This window comes from Nanorana parkeri, unplaced genomic scaffold (genome assembly GCF_000935625.1).
Source record: "Nanorana parkeri isolate BGI_ZX_2015 unplaced genomic scaffold, ASM93562v1 scaffold288, whole genome shotgun sequence".
NCBI lineage: Eukaryota > Metazoa > Chordata > Amphibia > Anura > Dicroglossidae > Nanorana > Nanorana parkeri.
The window spans coordinates 368,186-376,504 of record NW_017306556.1 but is presented as its reverse complement, the minus strand read 5'-3'; the positions used below and the strand labels follow the sequence as shown (position 1 = coordinate 376,504).

The 8,319-nt window shown below is 47.4% G+C and overlaps 1 protein-coding gene and 1 long non-coding RNA gene across 19 annotated transcripts in view; one reads left to right on the top strand and one right to left on the bottom strand.

Annotated features, from left to right (window-relative positions):
* Window positions 1–7,128, bottom strand: part of LOC108787858 — a 15,288-nt gene extending 8,160 nt beyond the window's left edge. The window contains exon 1 of the long non-coding RNA XR_001941296.1: window positions 6,881–7,128. This is a non-coding gene — a long non-coding RNA (uncharacterized LOC108787858). The remainder of the gene's footprint in view (window positions 1–6,880) is intronic.
* An 88-nt stretch (window positions 7,129–7,216) lies between these two features.
* PTPRD (protein tyrosine phosphatase, receptor type D) overlaps window positions 7,217–8,319 on the top strand; it is a 361,390-nt gene continuing 360,287 nt past the window's right edge. For all 18 annotated transcript variants that reach the window (XM_018557538.1, XM_018557524.1, XM_018557525.1 and 15 more), the window contains exon 1: window positions 7,217–7,485. The gene's annotated coding sequence lies outside the window, so the exon portion shown is untranslated. The remainder of the gene's footprint in view (window positions 7,486–8,319) is intronic.

The window sequence follows — 8,319 nt, the reverse complement described above, 5'->3', positions numbered from 1 at the left end:
ATAATGTGTGATAAGCCAAACGTAGTCTCACGCTTGTAACTCAAAAAGCTTCAGACTTTCCAAAGAAACTGGAGTGTTAGCAGGCAGATTCCAGCGCCTGGCTTGGAGATTACAGGCTGAATGAAAAAAAAAAGTAGAAGAAGCTGGATCAAATAAAAGGATCAGTGGAAAATTTCAGGAAGCAGGAGCAGGGCATGCATTTGCCTCTTGGCCTCACTTCATCATGTGAATTGCAATAGGAAGATGTCCAAATGTTTCCTTATGCCTGCACTCTCAATATAATGACGCTGATTAAAAAAATACCTTTGCCAGTCTTGCAATAAGCTTAATTGAATGGATCAAAAAAAAATGAAGGTCACCTTCAACCAAACTGAAGTGTTTAAAAGTACCATATTCATTTGCCAAATTATTCATTATGCTTCTTTTGGCATGAAAGTGTCTTTTTTTTTTTCAAGTCTCTTTTGCATTTAAAGGAATGATTATGCCAAGACTTTTTTTTTTTTATTAATCATAAGAGTTCAGTGCTAGCAGAACACAACTATAAATAAAAGTTTGACTATAGTGGGAATGTATAGGGGCTGAATTCTTAAAGGGATTATGTTCACCCTATCCTATATATTCATATCAAAAACTTAGAAAGATTACATATGGTTTTGGATATGTAAAGTGAACACAGATCAGCTTAAAAATGAGGTGTGGCAAACTCTGGCCCCCCGTCTGTGCTCTAACTACAAATCCCAACATGCCTGTGGGATTCATGCTTTTAACGGTCAGTCTTGCAATGCCTCATGGGGTTTGTAGTTCCACAACAGCTAGAGGACCAGAGTTGCCCACCGCTGTTCTAGGTTATGTACACATTAGGATTGCTAGCTGTCCCAAATAATCCAGATTTCAAAGTAAAATACTACGTCCTGTGTTGATTCAATACACGACACAGTTTGCTCTGTATATCTGTGTGTGTCTTTTCTATTCTTTTAGATTGCAAGCCCTCAGGGGCAGGGCCCTCCTTACCATCTTGTCTTGAATTGTATTGTGATGTCTTCCTTATATTGTAAAGCGCTGAGCAAACTGTTGGCGCTATATAAATCCTGTATAATAATAATAATATATAACACTAGGAGGTCTATTTATAAACAACAACAAGGTAGTCACCCACACACCAGGATGCACCGTATCAAAGCATCTTTATGTCACGTCAGATAGACATGGCATCACATATAACAGTGACGTTTCAGAACCAACAGCGGTCTGGCAAACGCAGTGACTAACTATGGTCAAACTTGGTCACTATGTTTGTCTGATGAATGGACCGCTGTAGTTTATGAAACGTTATATGTGTCTATCTGACGTCACATAAAGACTGTTTGATACACTTGATCCTGGTGTGCGGGTGACTACCTTGTTGATGTCTGGAAATGTGCAGCACCATCCGCATTTGACTGAATATTGGGATTCCGGTGGGACACGGATATGACTATTTATAAACAATTCGACGAGTCTTTCACCGTGTGAATCTCTGAGGGTCAGTTTGCACCAATTGCGGTGCGCTTTTTTGCATTTGCACTGAACCGGAATGCAGGCAATATTTTGCCATGCGTCCGATCGCACTGCGGGCAGAGGGCGTGGCTGCTGTGCCATTGACTTCAATGCACTACCATGCCCCCTCCCAACCCAGAACGAAGGGGGGGAATTTAGTGTGCGATTACTGTGCCTTCCAGCCAGGGACGTAACTAGAAATCACAGGGCCCCATAGCAAAATTTTGTATGGGGCCCCGTGATTTCATTATACCCCTTGCAGAGCCCACTCGAGATCCCGCCCGCCCTGAACGTTCATTCTGTGGGAATTAAGGAAAAAAACAAACGTTCTTGGTCTATTTTCAGGTTAAATGTAATATAATACTGCATTATGGCCACTCAATGGAGCTACTGTCCAGTCCCGTCAACGCCTCTGCGTTCAGTGAACAGGCGTGTTCATGGAACGCGTCAAAAACGTGCTTGGCGCTTGCGGTGCCGTTACTTGTTAATCCCACCCCAAACGCACGCAGGAAAATGCATTTTCCCCATGCGTGGATGCACATTAAACGTGCACAAATGCATGGTGACGAAAAGCAGTACGCCTTTAGCAGAATCTGCCACATGAGATACTTTCCCGCATTTGTAGTGTGTGCGGCACCCATTGAAATCAACAGGCAATGTGCGGCAAATGTGCAGCAAATGTGGGAAAAATGCGTTTCCAGAACGCAAAGGTTTGAACGGGGACTCAGGGTGGACATATGCGGAGTAGAGAGAGAGAGAGAGAGAGAGAGAGAATGAGAGAGACAGAGACTTCCATACACAGTATACAGAGCCTGTGGAATAGGAACGCTGAGCAATGAATGGCTGGAAATGGGAGGAAGGAAGGGCACAGGAGTGAACATGAAAGAAGGAAAGTACAGAGGAGGGAGGGGGGAGCACACATGAATGACGCTGAGCACATTCCCAATCCATCCAAACATCACCCTACATCACACACAACCTATAAATCAAATCTCAATAGATTAATACAGACAATAAGAGACAAGCTCCTAGATAGAAAGTAGATGGAAACCCCAACTGAACGACATTTCGTTTTTTACAGCACTGTGTCTCATAAACAATTGCCTATTTTTATTCAAATATATGCTTTTACCCTCTTTTCATCTTTTGTTACATCGCAGTGCTGCTGCTCTCCTGCTGTTGGTAGCCACTTCTAGTATACACATGCTCCTCGGGTTGCGATCACATATACAATGCAGTTTACTGTGCAATACTGTACAGTAAACTCCCAGTTCTTCAGCACCCACGATGATCTATAGGTGACAGATAACTGTAGTTTATGGCTGCTTAAAGGCCGTGACACACTGCACGCAAAACAGCGCGGAGCGGTGGCGCACTGCCTTTGCGAGCAGTGTGTCATGTCACTTTCTTCTCGGCACCTCAGCTTGCGAGAGCTCGCAGAGCTGAGCGTGCCGAGAGTAACAATTTCAACTTCAGCCAATCGGCTCGCGCGTATAGACCAGCGCGTCGCGATGCGACAGCTGGCAGGTTGTTACGGACGAGCCGATTGGCTGAAGGTGCTGTCAATCATCTGACTGCACTCAGCTCACACACTGCACGCAAAGCTCCGTGCCGGATAGCTTTGCTTCGCTCTGCACGGCTTCGCGTTCAGTGTGTCACGGCCTTTAGAGTTAATAGTAACTCTCAAGCAACCATGCCCGAGGCACCCTGCTTCCCCATTCACCTGCCGGCTAGCTTCCACAGCTGACAGATGAATAGAAGAAGCCAGGAGCCATACCCAGCCTGCTATTGGCTATTTGAAATTGCAGCAGCCAATAGCAGGCTGGCTATTGCACCTGCCCACCGAGCAGAGGAGCGGACCTGAGACAGAAGTTACTCTCTCAGGTCCACTCCTCCTCTTAGTGGGCCGGGTTTCAATAGGCAGCCTGCTATTGCAATTCGAAATAGCCAATAGCAGGCTGGTATGGCTCACAGCCTCTAGATGGAGTGGAGGCATATGGGGAGTAGAGGAAGAACGGGGCGGGTAGCGGAGGAATGGGGGAGCAGAGGAGGAATGGGGCAGGCAGCGGAGGCGAGGGGGCAGAGGGAGAATGGAGCAGCAGCGGAGGTACAGGGGGGCAGCAGGGGAATGCAGTCACATTGGTCTCTCTTCCCTGCTGCAGTGGTCTCTGTCCCCGCTGCCTGTCTAGCTATTGCTCCCTATTGTGTACTGTCTGCGGCCGACCGCGGCAATACAGTACACTCCTCGGTTTACGAATCAATCGCCTTACGATTGGTTTATCAGAACGTAAACCCCATCGTATACCGAGGAGTGTCTGTACATACATGTTCTCCAGTAATGACTGTATGGCATTTCCTAGTATTGGTTCCCGGATGGTGACAACAGTGGTCCATGTCTGTGTAATGTGTGTTGAAACAGCCGCTTGTAGTCCCCATCGGTGACAACACAGGAGCATAACTGGTAGACTGGAAGGGCGTTGTCATCCTATTACAGGAAGTGCCTAAACAAGGACCTTCATGGCAATATGTTAATGACAGCTTCAGATTTTAAAAGATTGAAACTTACTTTTGAAATGCACGCCTCGGTTTACAATACAATCGCCTTACGATGGGTTTATCGAAATGTAACCCCATTGTAAACCAAGGAGTGTCTGTATGTAATGTTCTCCATTAAAGACTGTATGGCATTTCTCAGTATTGATTCCTTGATGGTGACAACAGCAGACTATGCCTGTGTAATGAATGTTGAAAAAGACACTTGTAGTGATTGGGTGACAATGCAGGAGCCCAATCAAGACACATTGACAGATCGTTGTCACGTGACAAGAAGTGATAATGCTTAACAATGCTTAATCTCCTAGGGTTGTGTCCTGATGGCGACAACAGTAGACCATGTCTGCATAATGAATGCTGAAACTGCCACTTGTAGTCTCCAACTAAAGTCCATGTGACAGGGTGACAACGCAGGAGCCCAATCAGGAGCCAAAGAATGAGCGATGTCACCTTACCACGAGAAGTGCTGAACAAGTATTTCATGACAGCAGACCATACCTGCATAATAAATGTTAAAATGGCCTCGAATAGTCGCCATCTGAAGCCTGTGTGACAACACAGGAGCCCAATTAGAAAACAAGGACCAAGCGTTGTCAGCTTATGACAGGAGCACACATTTCTCAGCGTGTCCTTCTTAAAGTGACAACAGCAAACTATGACTGTGTAATGAATGGTAAAACGGCCACTTGTAGCCTCCATCTGAAGTCTATGTGACAATCAGGAGACATTGACAGAGCGTTGTCACCTTATGACAGGAAGAGGCTGAACAATCATTTCTTAGGGCATCTTTACTGATGGACAACAGCAAACCGCGCTTACATAATACATTCTTAGGGGCTGAACAATCATTTCTTAGGGCATCTTTACTGATGGACAACAGCAACAGCTTACATAATACATTCTTTAAGTGCCACAGTAGTGTCCCTCAAATGCCTGTGTGATTGGGTGTCAATGCAGGAGGCCAATCATGAGACAAGGACAGAGCGTTGTCACTTTATCACCTCTTCTGGCATCTTTCCTGAAGGTGACCACAGCAGACCATACCTGTGTAATGAATGCTGAAACTGCCACCTGTTTTGTTCATCAGATGCCCATGTGACAGGGTGACAACACAGGAGCCCAATTAGGAGCCAAGCAGACTATACCTGCGTAATGAATGCTGAAACTGCCACCTGTAGTACCCATTAGAAGGCCATGTGACAGGGTGACGATGCAGGAGCCCAATCAGGAGCCAAATATAGAGTTGTTACCTTATATGCATAATGAATGCTGAAACTGCTACTTTGTGTGTCCATCAGACATCCATGTGACAACACAGGAGCCCGATCAGGAGACAAGCACAGAGCATTGTCACCTTATCGAAAGGAGTGCTGAACAATCACCTCGTCAGGCATCTTTTCTGATGGTGAAAATAGCAGACCATACCTGTGTAATGAATGCTGAAACGGCCATCTGTAGTGGCCATCAGATGCCCATGTGACTGGGTGACAACACAGGAGCCCAAACAGGAGCCAAGCAAAGAGTGTTGCCACCTTATCACAATAAGGGCTGAACAATCACCTCTTCAGGCATCTTTGCTGATGGTGATGAGTGCTGAAAACTGCCATCCGTAAGGCGTGTCCAGTTCCTTAGCCAAGCGCTGAGTAGTTGTTCGGCAGCACTTCAGTACGCTGCACAGTACTCAGAAAAATGGCGGAGGAGAATATTTTTGACTAATACCATTTTCCAGTGAACATAAAATTCTAGGTTCCCACACTGAATTGATTTCCTCCATTGAAGTTCAGGCACCTTACTCCAGCGCTGCCAGGTGTGCCCACAGTTAAAATGGCCGCTGGTGCTCTGTCCCCACCTTCTCCGTCACACTCAGCACTCGCAGCAAAAGTGAATGTGGATGCAGAGCAGTAAGTTAGCAGTGTTGAGCGCTGACTTGCAGCATAGCATTCAGCAGTGGTTTGCTAACTCTGCACTAGCAGAGGCTGGGCAACTGAACATGCCTCACAAGCCCATGTGACAGGGTGACAACACAGCAGCCCAATTAGGAGCCAAAGAGTTGTCACCTTATCACTGGGGTTGCCACCCGTCCCGGATTTACCTGGACAGTCCGGATTTCGAGTCCTATATGTGCTGTGTCTGGGTTTTAGATGGCCTGCAACCCAGAAACAGCACATACAGGACTCAAAACCCAACTGTCCAGGTGAATCCAGGACAGGTGGCAACCCTACACATCTCACAAGCATGAGTTGTCACATAAGGATGAGAGATCTCACCTTGTCACATAAGGATGAGTTGCCACCTTATCACATAAGGATGAGTTGTCCCAAGAAGTGCTAAATATGCACCATCATGTCTGGATGACCATTTATAAAAGGTGATTTAAATTTTTTACTTTTGACATGCCATGCACACGTTAAACATTCCAGGGGCTTTGAGTGACTGCATTTCCACCCCCCGTAACCGAAAATAACCGCGCAGAACAATACCAGAGGCGAGCCGGTAAAGTTTGAAAGCGGCCACAGCTGCAGACGAGGTTGTCCCGCTGTGATTGCTCTGCCATAGTGCGAGGGAAGTAGACGGTCCCAGGAATGTGTGTAACATGAGTGACTACAGGCAACACGAGTAGGCGCCGGAGCCTGGCCTGCGATTGGCAAGCCGTGACGTGCCTACGCTCCGATTGGCGAGCCGGGACTGTCATTCAGGGGGGAGTGGGCGGGCGCGGTGGGCTTGTGGCAGAGGCTTGCTGTGCCTTGCTGTGTGTATGTGTGTGCACGCCCCTGAGACAGAGAGAAGAGACACACACACACGGGTCCAACAGCAGCTTCAGCAGCAGGGAGAGGCTGGCAGGATGAGCACTGTTCCCTAAAGCCAGACATGCACCCAAACAAAGCAGGATTATCCAGCACTGCTCAGGCTACCGGGGACGACTGTGAAGGATGCCAGTGCATGGACACAACATGCATGCCTGCGCATAAGAGGATTTAAGAGAGCAGCGAGCGGCAGGAAACAATCACACATACATACAGAAGAGAGACAAGTGCGAGCACTTTGTAGCCGACCCTTCTCTATGTGCTTTGCGGAGGGCAGAGGATTAGTTGTGCTCTGGGAAGTTGGGATGCGCTGCTCCGGACTGTGAAGCAGAGATGCTGTACAGAGGAGGAGGAGGAAGCAGCACCGATCTCCGCTCCCAGGCTGTGTGTGTCCTGTGTATGGGGGAAGACTAGGCGCATGCCACTGCTGGGAGGGGGGATCAGTCACTTCTTGGCTGGACCTGGACACTGATCGCACCACCTATACTGGATTACATCTACAAGCTTGAGATCGGTGGGATGTAAAGCAAGCGGCCGGCTGGGGGACAGGGGGATCTGAAAGCAGCAGATTGAAGGCGGTTGGCATGAGCAGGTATTGCGATCCCTTTATTACTTCTCTTCTTCAGTTAGGGGAGATGGGAGTGGAAGGCGGGTAGGGAGGAGGAGGGGATGGCACGCCTACTAGTACCTATGCTCTGTCTCTGCCATCTCTGATCAATACCCCATGCTGGGGAGGAAGATGCAGGCACAAAGGCACATTTGACTTGGCACAAGTTGGTGGGGAAGAGGGGTTCATCACTGCCAAGCTGGAGATCCCCTCGCCCCAGCCAGTCCTGAGCTTTTTTCTTTCTTCTGTAGCTCTGAATGTGATTGTATCCGTACTGCTGAGACCATAAAAGAAAGGGGTACACACCGCGAAAGTTTGTATTGAAAATGTAAAAAAAAAATGACAGCTGGTACTCAACTAGGTCTGGTGGGAAAACGCCCATTGGAGATTGTCATCAATCGATAAAGAGCAGGAAGGACACAGGTTTTGGTCTAACGTTGGGTGAAAAGTTTGATGCAAAAAAAAATGAAATTCTTGTTGCCTTCTAAGAGCCCCTTGTCATCCCGCCTTACTTAGTCCCGTCTTTTGTGAGTTTGCGCTTGACCGATTGGACGCTTTGATTTTCCCCGTAGGTGACAATCCCTCAGTATGTAGGAGTTTGCATCGCCAGCCAAGGAGGGCTTGGTCATTTTGATTTGGGTTGGGTATGATTTTGTATTATAGGTTGTACACCTAAATTCGCTCAGTCAAAGGCATGTGTGTGTGTGTAGGGGGGGTAATTAGGGTGACTTTGGTTGCCTTATGTATTATAGGTTGCACATCTAAATTCAGGCTTAAAAATTCAGCCAGTCAAATGGGTGAGGGGGGGGGGGGGGATTT